The 13,019-nt window shown below is 39.5% G+C and overlaps 1 protein-coding gene and 1 long non-coding RNA gene across 12 annotated transcripts in view; both read right to left on the minus strand.

Moving 5' to 3' along the window:
• The window catches only part of slc38a4 (solute carrier family 38 member 4), a 31,462-nt gene extending 29,234 nt beyond the window's left edge, over positions 1-2,228 (minus strand). For 4 of the 11 annotated variants that reach the window (XM_080291818.1, XM_080291813.1, XM_080291810.1 and 1 more), the window contains exon 1: positions 2,091-2,228. The gene's annotated coding sequence lies outside the window, so the exon portion shown is untranslated. Of the gene's footprint in view, positions 1-1,943; positions 1,976-2,090 lie in introns of those variants that run through there. The other 7 variants (XM_080291820.1, XM_080291814.1, XM_080291812.1 and 4 more) reach the window with 3 other exon arrangements.
• A 4,314-nt stretch (positions 2,229-6,542) lies between these two features.
• LOC145421547 (uncharacterized) lies at positions 6,543-11,323 on the minus strand. Its single transcript, XR_013902930.1, has 4 exons — positions 11,226-11,323; positions 9,049-9,195; positions 8,889-8,969; positions 6,543-6,886 (listed from the first exon to the last, which is right to left on the minus strand). It is a non-coding gene; the product is annotated as an uncharacterized LOC145421547 (long non-coding RNA).
• Positions 11,324-13,019: the final 1,696 nt, after the last annotated feature.

Raw genomic sequence — 13,019 nt, forward strand, 5'->3', positions numbered from 1 at the left:
TCTGGCTTGTGGATCATTTGCTCATACTCCAAGTTAGATCAGCCAGTGCAGGCAATATTTCAGCTCCCAGCTGCGCAGCAGGATCTGACCTACATGTGTCATTCAGGTATCCATGGGGTCAGTGAGGAGTAAGGCTTCACGAGCTCCAAGCTCTAACATGTGCAGGAATTTCCTTCCCACCTTTATCTTGGAAAAGCAGTTAAAATAACTGTAATGGCTGCTTTCACAGAGACCTTTACAGTCAGCTGGTGTAAGACTGAAAGGCACTGCACGGATATTAGACATGGAGGTTAGTTTAACCAGCGTGCAGCTGGTGAAATAGTTGGAAACTGCTCAGTTGGTACGTGATCCACAAAACCTTTTCCAAGCTGGAAACACGCTTATGTTATGCTTCTACAATCCTTTGACTCTGACCATACTCTTTAAAAAAAGTTACAGTTTAGGAAGTTGTCAAACTTCATTAAAGTGCACTTCTGCTCAAGAGCTGGAATGACCCACTGCCATTGAGGCAATGGGTCATTTCAAATTTCTTATAAACTTAGGTTACACATTTACTCTGTAGTAATTATTAAAGCTGCAGCAAGGTAATAACTTCTCTTCAATAACTGATAGCCATTATGTCTCCACACAGTCTTTACGACACGAGTGTGTACCACTGCCACCACCACATTCCTCAAAGAAAACACGCCCACATCTAGAAACTTAAATATCCATGTAGGTGGAGTCATACTCAGACCTCTATTATGCAAGTAGGTTGAAAAGAAAAATCTAGGCCTTGGTTTGAAAGTGTACGGTCACTGAGTAGCAACTGGGTATTTTTAGCTTCCAGAATGGCAGTGACAGAACCTTAAGTCACCACTTGAATACGCCCAAGCCTGCAGATTCTCCAGGCTCAATCTAAGTCTTTGTTTTCAGTCCTGTGCTGTCACCTGGCTGTCTGCCACTAAGACCAGTGTTCTCCAATTTCAAACCAAAAGACGCTCAAGAGAGTAAAGTGGAAAGTGAAAAGCATCCCATTATAAAAACCTCACTCTTTACAATCTGTAATCTATTATGATGCCCACAGTCAAAAAAAAAGATCTTCCAGGTGGTAACTGAGGGGCACACCATGACAGACAAAGAAAAAGAAAAAAAAAACAAAAAGCGTGGACATGAAATCTCGTCAAAATAAACTGAGATTAACCATATAAGCATCTCCATCAAAGCATGGGGACAGTATGAGCTTGTGATTGCAGTCGTAACATATCTATTAGTCCTCAGAGGGCTTCCTCAAGCCACGCTCCGCGTGCCTCGCTCCGCTGTTACATAAACCACGATCCTTTCTTTCTTTAAGCATCTTCTCCAGCTGCTCACCGCTTCAAAAATCATTACTGGAATTGTATTATATACAGAGAGACTTTATGAGTCACAGAAACTATGGAAAGTGAAAAAAAGCAGGGAAATGTTAAATAAAAAGCGAGATGAAAATTGGAAACGTTATTAGCCGCCTTTGTGTAGCTTTTTTCCTGCGGTTTCAGTGAACGCGGAAAAGCATGCAAAACACACACAAGCTCCACGCAAAATCCACGTTTGCTGCATGCGATCAACTGGTGGCTCGAGAAACCCTTTTGTTAAGACAATAAATGCTCACACCAAAAAAAAAAAAAAAAAGAAAGAAAGAAAAAAGCGCAATTTTCTCTTATAAATAAAGACACGTTTGGCGCTGTTTATTGACTTCAGGCACCACCCTGCAGGAAGCCTCCGCACACAGACGCTCCTTATCTAAAGACACGCTTTACTGTAGAAAGAAACCCGATAAAAACAAACAAAAAACAAACAAACGAATAAGCATGCATGCAAACCCAAATAAACCCGCGCACAAGTGAGCTCTCTGTCATTATTATTATTTATGATTTGACTTACATGTTCTAATTTTAGTCATTAAACCTCACCACACTGCTTACCAGGCGGGGGGAAGCCCTCCGAGTCAAACTGCCCGCTTCCAGAGTATCAGAAAGGGAGGGTAATGATTAGGCAGCTAATCACAAGAAGGATGGAAAAAAAAAACTTAAAGTAAAGAGCAGATGTTAATGGAAATGTCGGGGTCTTACCTACTGTGTAAGAGCGGCGCAGGAGGAAGCGGACTACTGGAAACGAGCGCTTCAGACCCTTCCCATTTAACAAGCAAGGACACTGAATGGAAATTTCCATCTGCCATGTGATGATAGCAACTCTTTAAGCGTCGTGTTACACCCACCGCTGCTGGGGGCTCCTTCTTCTCCCAATTACCTCATTTGATTTGAGGATACACTTAAACAGCCCAGAGCTCAGAAAGTGACGGTCTTTTACCAGTTTTTCCACCTGAAACAGGCGTTGTAGTCTTAGCCATTTATAATGAGTGTCCAATTTTATGTTTGGGCAGTGTTTAGGATAAATACAGGTTTAATGACAGGGAGTCGTTGTTTACATTCTGGCTGACCACATTGTTGGAGAAAAACAGCTTCACGCTGCCAGTTCAGTGCAATTCACTGCTTTTAAAGCGAGCAGGACCTTGAACGGACTTATCATTTGGGCGTTCCTGTGGTGGTGGCCAAGTTTGAGGAAGCTGCAGTTTACTGTCGCCTTTATTTGCCATGCATTTATTATCCATTGTATTATTTTACTGCCTTGCATTAACTACTTTCCCCCCAAAAGGAATAAATATTACACAAATACACATTAAATCTTAGTGTCGTGAGTTTTAACAGCAGGCATAGAAATCTAAGCCTTTGTGGGATGGATTCAGCAAGGTGTTGGAAATATTGCTGGCAGATTTTGGTGTGACAGCATTACAGAGTTGCTGCAGATCTATCAGTTACACGTTCATGGTGCGACTCTCCCGTGTAACATCCCAAAAGTGCTCTATTAAATTGGGATCTGGTGACTGTGACACTGGTTAGTGCACGTTAGAACAGTGGTCCCCAACCTTTTTTGCGCCACGGACCGGTTTATGCCCGACAATATTTTCACGGACCGGCCTTTAAGGTGTCGCTGATAAATACAACAAAATAAAACTAGTACCGGTACCGAAAAAAAGAAGATTTATTCATAACACACGTGAAAAGACCCAGGAAAACCGAGTTAACGATAAAAACGATAACAAAATGACGCTGAAAACCGATAAAAACCCTGAAAACCATACATTTCTCACCTGAGCGTCAACTCTCGCGGCCCGGTACCAAACGACTCACGGACCGGTACCGGTCCGAGGCCCGGGGTTGGGGACCGCTGCGTTAGAACAAAACTTCAGTTGGCAAAGTGTGCCAACAAAGTATCTCCCACACGTTACACATTACAGCAGCAGGAGACAGATCCATGCTTTCATGTTGTTTATGGCAAACTCTGAATGTCACAGCAGAAATTAAGACTCAGCCCATCAGGCAGCGTTTTTTCCGGTCTTTTATTGTCCAACTGCCGCTCACTGCCGCTCACCGCCACCAGAGATGGGCAGTAATCTGCTGTAATCTGATTACTTTTTTCAGGTAACGAGTAAAGTAAGGGATTACTATTGCAAAAACGGTAATTAGATTACCGTTACTTTCCCGTAGGAACGCTGCGTTACTGCGTTACTAAAACGTGATTTTTTTGCGAGAATGTCTCATAACAGTGACGTAAGCGAGTGCGACATTCCTGACAACAGCTGTGTGCAGATCAACAATGGATTATATGGGTGCGGGAGAGAGTATGAGCTGCAGCATTCAAAGCGTGGAAGTACTGACCTTACTTTGAGTTAGATTCCATAAAAAGTGACAAAAACATTAGTGTCCGTTGTGCGTGGGATGAAAACTTCTTTTTAAAGCGAAACCCCCCCCCCCCCACCCCTAAACTTCCAAGCAAGCACCGAGTGCGCTATGACGTAATGGGAAACTCACAGAGAAACTCTCAGCACACCTGCACCAGGGTAAACCTCCGCCTACGCCACTCCTGCTTTACAGGTGAAAATAGAGCAACAGGACCGCTAGTCTTTGACTTTATTTATTTTCTGCTGTGTTTTACTTGCATCTATTTGAAAGAGTGAGTGTAAACACACACACACACACACAAAAAAATATTTTATGTGCTGGAATGTGCAGAAAATAAGTTTAACAAATTTCTTCCAGTCAGAGAATGTTGCATATAATTAAATTTTTGCTTGATGCATAAAGTTAAAAGGTTAAAACTAATAAAACAAGTTTTAAAAAGAGACTTTTCCATTTGATTACATTTTGTATGATGGATTATGTAGAAAAAGTAGAATTGGGCTGAAAGATCTATTGCTTTATCACCTATTCAGTTTGTAAATCGTGTTTTTAAAAAGTAACTAAGTAACTAAGTAATTAATTACTTTTGAAAATAAGTAATCAGTAAGTAACGGGATTACTTTTTAAGGGAAGTAATCGGTAATTAGTTACCGATTACTTTTTTCAAGTAACTTGACCAACACTGACCGCCACTCATTTCTGTTTTTCAGACCATTCTCTAGAAAAACCACAGATGGTTGTGTGGAAAACTCCCAGCAGATCAGCAGTTTTTGAAAGACTCAGATCAGCCTATCTGGCATAAACAATCATGGCACATTCAAAGTCACTTAAATCACCTTTCTTCCCCATTTTGGTGCTCAGTTTGAGCACCTTTTCTTCCATGAAAATAAAATAGGAACCACTTGTCAAAGAATTTCTTGATGCGACGGGTCTGTTGCTGAAAACCTTCTTTGCTATCTTTTCCTCATCACTGGGCCAAACACTGTTTGACCGATTTAAAGGAGATATTACTGGATAAGCCTATTGAGACTGGGTGTCTTCACAATATGGTGTGTTTGTATGTAATACATCGAACTTAATGCAAACATTTTAAAACAATATGAAATGGACTCAACAGTTTTTCTTACATTTTGTAGACTTTCAATATTTCTTCCAGTGTTTGCGGTACTCTCTGTCTGTCTTTCATTACAAACAATTATCTGCCAGATAACTTAGCTATATATGTACAATATCTCTCTCTCTATCTCTCTCTCTCACTCTCTCTCTCTCTCTATATATATATATATAGCAGAACAGGGTGGGGATACCAATCTCGACCATGATGTCCATCTGGCTAGGCCCCCCATGCTACCTAAACCATACAGGATGCCATGCTGGCTCGAACATCTCCTAGATTAACAAGTACCACATCAGGTGTTAAGGAATCAGGGCACATTGATGAGAAGTGGGCTACTGGAACAAGAACGTAGACAAGGGATGGGAATAGGGAGCTGTTGGAATGCTACTACACAAGTAATCCCAGCAGAAGGGGTTACATGAACCTATAGCTTGTTCGACACCCAAACTAGGCGAGTGGCTCCAGCAGATACTAGGAATGACATTTGAGCTCTCCGTCCAGAAGCGCACAGTCCTAAGAAGTGTAAAGATACTGTGCAGCACCCTCAACCTCCCGGGCTTATGGTAGAGGACCCGAGCATGAAGGAAGACTGCTTACAGTGGTGAGTGGGGATTTTTATATAGATAGGCCATTTTCTTCATTTAACTGACTTTCATCAGCTGTCACTTCAAGTTTATTGCTGTGCACCTTTGTGCATGTTTTGGTTTTACATTTGAAAGCTCATTATCGTCAAACATCACCGAAACGACACACTGAACACGTCTGTTTATGAAAACATTCCAAGTGTGCTTTGTTGACCTGCTGTTCTCTGCTACATCCTTGCTCCGTATTTACAGGATGGAAAGAGGAAGCTGATGTTGGTTCGACTTTATCCGCCTTCAGGTTTCACCTCTCAGCAGGCATTCATGTGGCAACAAGCAGGCAACAAGTGATAGTTTTCTTTATTATATGCGCAGTACAGCTGATAACAGTGGGCAGAACAATATTTTGGAATAGCATGGGTGATTGATTGCATTAAAAAATAAGCTTCTTATTATTCTTATTCTTATTATGCCTTCTTATTATTAGCCAACGTGCCCACTGAGGTCAGAAATAGTTGTGTGTGGTGTTACAGGCCAGCTCGACATGCTTTTCCCCCTTTTTGGTGCTACGTGTCATGTGTTGTCTCATGTTTTGAATAACAGCACAGAAATGCTATAAATCATCTCATGAGAGTCGGCTCATTTCAGCTGACAGCGATTATGAATACTTGAACCACACTGGCAGTAATTAGACGGAGCATCTGTCAGCAGGTAAGTAAGTCCCCTGAAGAAGTCTCTAATACCTCAACGAGTTAACCATCCAAAAGTTGGCATCTTCGTCCGCTTCTACATCACTTTGGCTTTTTCTGTCAGGTAACAAGTTCATGTGAACTATTGTCACACGATAGCTGGTCCATGGAGCAGCTATATCTGAGACCAGAGGATTTGCAGGCAGATATTATAAACTGCACATCCCAACAGTGCAACACGTGTATGAACATGAAGCCAGATGACCTACTTTTTCCGAGTTCCTTTTCAGGCACAGAACATTGCTGGGTTCTCCACGCTGTTAAAGTGCAGGTAAAACACATGCAGATAACTTTTAGTGTCACTATTCGCACAGAGGACACACACGCAGATCGCTGATCACAGATTCATAACGTTTAATAAAAAAAGCAAAGATGGTTTTACAAAAGCAATAGAAGTTAACCATGGAGCTTCTTAAAAGCTGGGTGTTCAACTTAGGTGAGAATTTTACGACAAAGAAACAGGTGATACTCCTGGGATGTCTCAGAAACGTGAATAAGCCACTCAGGTAGGCTTCTTGTTAGAAAATCAGACAAGTTTCTGCAGTCACCTGAATGTTTTATTCAGGTAAGTAACTCGTCACTGAATCAGAAGTGTCTTTCCTTTCTGTCCTCTATCGATGATACATGGTTGACTCCTAGTCTGGGATGATAGTGGGTCAGGCAGGTATGTAGATGTGTATGCTATTCCAAGAGTAGGAGGAGAGAAGCAGGTAAGTGAAAGCACAAGTTAACAGCAGGTAAGTAGAACATAAATCTGAAATGCAAGCGGCCTGCACTTCACAGCCACATGAAGTAGGTTAACAATCTGGCGAAACGTGGAGATGAAAGCTGGGTTTAAATATTGCCAGTGACTACAGATGGAAAACAGGTGCGCCTGGGCCAATTCCTGGAAGACACACGCTCATGCTCACTGAGAGGAGAGCCAAGGAGAGAGCAAACGAGGAAGAAGTCAGATCTTAATGAAACTGCATAAATATTGCCTACCTACCTACCTTAATACTGCATTCACCATGTGCATTTCTGGACGTTTGGTGTTCGAATGCTATGTTTGTTGTAGTTTGTGCATGTTGGTTATGCTATGCATCTTTATGGTCACTGCAAAACTGCCATCTTTGCAGTGCAGATGAGTGGCCGCTAACTTACTGATATTAGCTAATAAAAGCACAAGGTAGGAACATAACACAGCAGAGCAGATGTCAACAACATCGGGATAAGAGGTAGGAGTTTGGGTGAGCATCATCATCATCATATCATCTACAACTCATCATCAATGCTTCAACACTTAGTACAGTGTAATAGTAATATTTTATACCCTCAGACACTTAAAGCAGATAGCTGCTCCTCCATAAACCTGGCTGTGCCATAGGTTTCTTCCTGTTAAAAGGGTATTTTTCCTTCCCACTGTCACCAAGAGATTGTTCATAGAGGATCATTTAATTGTTGGTGTTTTCTCTGTATAATTGTAGGGTCTTGAATGTACAGTATAAAGGACCTTGAGGCGAATGTTGAATTGAAGTAAAGTTTTGGTACCATATATTTAAAGCGTTTTATTGTAAATGTAATGTATATTACATAAATATATTTGCAATGTTGACCATCATTAGGTGATAACAGTTCAAGTAAGACTGTTAAACTCAAAGTATGTGCCACATTTTCAGTGATCAAACAAGCACTGCAGGCCAGGCAGAATCCACCTGTATGAAACTCAGAGACTATACACTTACTCACGCATAGCGCAGGGATTTGATAGATTATGTTTATGCTCCTCATGCTTTCGTTCAAACACACCTACAACACTGATGAACTAAGCCAAGTTACCATTATGGGATTTTAGAAGCTCTGCGTGTGCCAGACTGTTGCACTTTTATGTTTATGAAACAATGCTGCTGCCAAAATGTGGAAAAAACGGCCTGATGCACCACGTTCAGGCTTTGTCCAGGGCAGCATCTGTTAATATTTGCTTTTTAAAAAAATATTAGTCTCCCTTTAAACTAGTTTGAGCAGAGGACACCTGCAGTTGTAATCGTATTAATGTGACGTGTGCTGTGCTGACAGTGACACATAAATGTTACTATAGTTTTACTGTGCCAGATCAACCTTGTAAGATTGTAGTCGCTAATTTTATAGAAGAGCGACAAGTGTGCACATTCGGACATGAAGCTGACCTGATCAAATGCTCTCAGATTAATGGAAAGGAGTGCATGTCTGGGACTTGACCTAAAAATGGATTTCAATAGCAGAGCTGCAACTATTTGAGAGCCTTTGAGCTGCGGGTTACATTCTGTATCTAAAAACAAAACCGGCACACATGAGCGACGTTCTAATTGCAACATGCCGTTTATAAATAGATATGGTGCAAAAGTTGACACCTTGACACGAATACATTTAATTAAAAACTTTTATGTTTAATGTACAGGATCATAAAGGTTGAATGAGATTTATTCAGTTTTATAGATGACTGCTTCCTGTAATAATGTGGCTAATTGTAGACCCAGAGAGCAGACTCAAAGAACAGCTGGGAAGTTTAAGATTTATTTTATTGACAACGACTGAATGAAGAAGTAGTGGATAGATGGTCGGGAGGTTCTGCAGTTCATTAGTGAGCACTGCCTTTAAATAGGGAGCTAAAAGCAGTCCAGTAGTGGGACACTGTTGACAGAGGTGAAAACTGTGTCAGCCTTACTTGTTTTCTAGGTGAATGGAGTCATGGAGGAGGTTTGTATTTCCAAAGAGCCAAAGTTTCCACAACAGCTCAGACAGGTAACTGGGAGGAAACAAACAGATTGTCATCACCATCATGGCGCCCATTGAGCCACCTTCATTACCTGTTATTTGTAACAAACCTGCAAAGAACTGGTGAATCCACCAGCCAGATATACCCAGCACTCGATCGCAAATGTGAAGCAGGTGTATGAAGGAGGGAACTATAGGGAAATGCTGCCCAGAGGCGGACCCAGTGAGAGAAGCCAGCGCAGCAATTCCACCTGAGACTGATAGCAAACAGTTTAGAGAAACAAAGAAAATTGGGCTTCAAAGCCATCCAGCCACTCTCATCATAACACTCTCATCATAACACTCCCATCATGTGCTTCTTTTGTTTTCAGAAGAGAAACAGAACCTAAAAGTGCCTTCTATGTTTAGATGCGGTTACCACGAGGAAAATTAGTCCTTTATAAATAGCAGTCAATGGATCTAAAGAACTAACATTTTCAAGGCCAATTTTTATTTTAGCTTTTGAAATTACAAAATGAATTACATAGAATCTTAGAAGTGAACTGTAATGACCTTTGTTCTTTCCTACCTGAAAAGGAATGAATGCTGATGGTTAGTTAACTGTTTACAGCAGATTGTGACAGGATCTTCTCCTTTGAAAAATGCTAGGCTTTGTGGTTCATTCATACTTTCATTCAAATAATAACTCTTAAAATATAAAATATTCCTTCCAAACGTCTTCATAGAACATTGAGGCCCAATCACACAAGCCTAAAGACTGGCTGGGACTTCCTGCTAATCACTGCTGACAAGGGGAAAATGTCTATTCCCTGATGTCAACTACCTAGCTTCTGAATTTACTGGTGATTTAAATGGGAGAATAAAATCAAAATCTAAAAAGCAGGAAACAAAACACAATTAAAACTAAACACTTTATAATGGACGATGTTGAACAATTGCAGTACAGATACTGCATGTATTTAAGAGCAAGGTGAAACAATTAATCACATTACTACTAAAATTCTGTTATATGTTGCTGAAATGTGCTGCTCTTTGTGACTTGTATAACGTTGAAAACACACATAATGTCAGTTTGCAGTGTGGCAAACACCATATAAGCAATCTCACAGGTATCGACATGCCTGTGTTGAACATAGTATAACCAAAAACTCATTGTGACAGATTTGGTTGCTAGAAGATTGCTACAGTTGCCCATACTTTCAATGGAAAACGGCAATTTATAGCATAGCATATCACTAGGTTTGTTTGACTTATGCCTCTTATGCCTCTGCTGTCTGGTGTGGCAGTTTCTTTTCCATGTAGAAAAGCCAACTACTTATTAGCAAATGACAGATGAACAGTTAGCTGCAATGTTAGCTGAGGAAAAAACCCCAAACCAAAATATTTCCTTATGTTAGCTAAGAAGGAAGAGATTTTGCTCTGGGGTAAGCAGAACAAAAGTCTTGCTAAAGTGGATAAGTAACATAAACATAATGATAAATATCGCTCTTTATTGTTGAGCATGTAAAGAAGAATGTGCTAATGCTGAGCAGAAAGATAATAATTAGCAAAAATGATAATAAACTTTCTAGCACTTAAGTTTTAATTGAAGGTAAAACATAATATTATACTCACAACTTTCAGAAAAAGAAAAGAGGGTGAAAATACTAAAACATGATTCTCAGAATTGTGATTTTTGCTTAAATATTAAACAAAAAAAACGAGCTAAAAATATTTGTGCTGTAGAGCTACATGCTGCTATGCTACTTTGATGTTTGCCTGCTAATAAGAGGCTGGTGTAACCACGGCTGGTACATAATAACAATAATTGGTACATTTACTTTGGACATATCAACAAACCTTGTGACTAAAATCTACAGCAATCAATTTTAGTGGTTACAGAAGGAAGAATAAAACTGATTATTAATATTTTATTAATAGTGATCACTGTGGTGGGATACACATGCACAATTCAAGTGACAAAGTAACAACAATTAAATATAGATTAAAAAATGTTACAAATTAAGACAAATGTCACATTTTTTATCATGCTGCAATTAAAGGGCTGGCTGCTTTTAAGTATATATTAATAAGCTATTTAAAAGCAGTGTGACCTTTCCTTTGATTTGATGTTACACATGTGTATCCCGTTTATCGGTTATCGTGATTGGCCCAACAACGGTATAAGAGTTCTATTTGCTCAAAGCCATCCCACCCTCTCTGTTCAAATACTGCTGAACTTCATAACTTGGACTTGGATCGTAATATTAGCAAACAGAACTTAGATAAACTTTAGACTGGAACATACCTGTTGCTGCATGATAATACTCCCACTCAGCAAACCAGTCAAACGAACGCTTGCGTTATGTAACTGACAAACTGAGAAAGACATTGCACAAATGCATTTGCCAACTTTCTGAACTTTTGCTGGAGTGATCGCTGGGACAGGTTGAGTTTACTGCACGTGAGCTGGGACAGATAAAAACTTTAGATTTGGAATTTGGAACTTTTAGGCCCTGCAGGCCCTTGTTCAATGTCAGACCCTGTTTTCTGAATAATAACCACATCTGTGTTTTGACACGGCTGAACAATGTTCACAAAAATCAAAGGGGAGGGCAAACGCGTAGGACCCCAGAGTGTTTTTGTTAAATCTAACATCTGTCTTCCCGATTTAGCATAAAAGAAGTGTTTGAAGACGAGAAGCGAGACCCTGACAAAGACCCTTCACCTCTTACAAATAGATGTTTATCCAGATGGGTGTTTTCTGACCATAAGAGCCAAAGCACATAATTGATTTACAGAGGATAAAACTTTATTTATGACTCACTTGTGGTAAGAAAGTCGCACAAAAAAAATCATAAATAATAGTAATCAGATTCCTGGTTAATTCACATTTAATTAATTGAACGTCAGTGTAGGCTGCTCAGATGTACTGCACACGTGAGACCAAATAAAGTTGTGCAATAGTACTAGGAAACAAAATCAGATCTGCTGGCATGAAATCCACACCCCCTGTAAAACTGCATATGTATATGTCAAGCTTTATCTGACAGAAGATAAATTCCTTGATTATGCAGTGTGTCCATATGGTAAATTTGTTTCATACAGTTTTGTTGAATATTTTGGTATAATAGGCTGTTTTAAATTTTTATTTTAGCACTTGTCAGATTTGATCCTAAAATGCTTCAAAACATGCAAATTATGTGTATATAATTTGTCCAATGTTCCTTTTAGATATATAATATTATGTGTAGAATAATACACATCTTCATTCAATGCAAAAATAAAATGCTATCAGCTATTTAAGGCTGAGCTCACATAGGTTGATATCAGTTTGCATTAGTGAAAACAGTGCAGTTAAAGTAGGAAATATATTCTGCTGTGTGTGAAGAACATAGACCCTGCACATGAGTTGTGGTTAAAGATTTAATTCACCTAGAGTTAACTACATTTAACCAATTTAATGTTGTTTTCTATTCAGGAATCAAGTGCTGCTAAATAAATGTGAATGCCTAATTGCAAAGCATTTTAGAAAGGGTTTATAAATGCGCATTACAGATGTTGTACTTTGCATTTGCAATATCAGTTCAGTTACACTTACACCACTTAAGATTAGAAAAGGCAGTGTCATAACTAAATTAGTTTTTACATATTATTAGTTATAGTAATGCATATTCTTACACTATTATTATCATGCACTTGCTACATTTACCTAATTCTAAACATTACTTGAGTTGTTAATTAACAATATAATGTTTAACTCTAATTATGTAATTACAAATTTCTTTCATAGGTTTATGTCCTTTGTCAAAGCTCAATACATATTCTGCATCAGATCCACGTTGTAATTTACGTTATAGCCTGAACCCCATTTTAACCCCACGCCACAACCTTCTACATAACTTGATGTGCACCTCTTGAGAAATGTAACTACAAATCACGTCGACACATACCCCATGGTGTGGAAAGGTTACAGTGTCGGGCTATAAGGAATTTCTGGTTTAAAAATAAATTTCTGATAGAAATCTCAATCACGCTTAAGTGCCAAGTATGCATCTTCTATGTAAACTGGAGGAGACTATGGCAATCTGACCAAAGGAAT

The sequence above is a fragment of the Astatotilapia calliptera genome, chromosome 17 (genome assembly GCF_964374335.1).
Source record: "Astatotilapia calliptera chromosome 17, fAstCal68.1, whole genome shotgun sequence".
Taxonomy (NCBI): Eukaryota; Metazoa; Chordata; class Actinopteri; order Cichliformes; family Cichlidae; genus Astatotilapia; species Astatotilapia calliptera.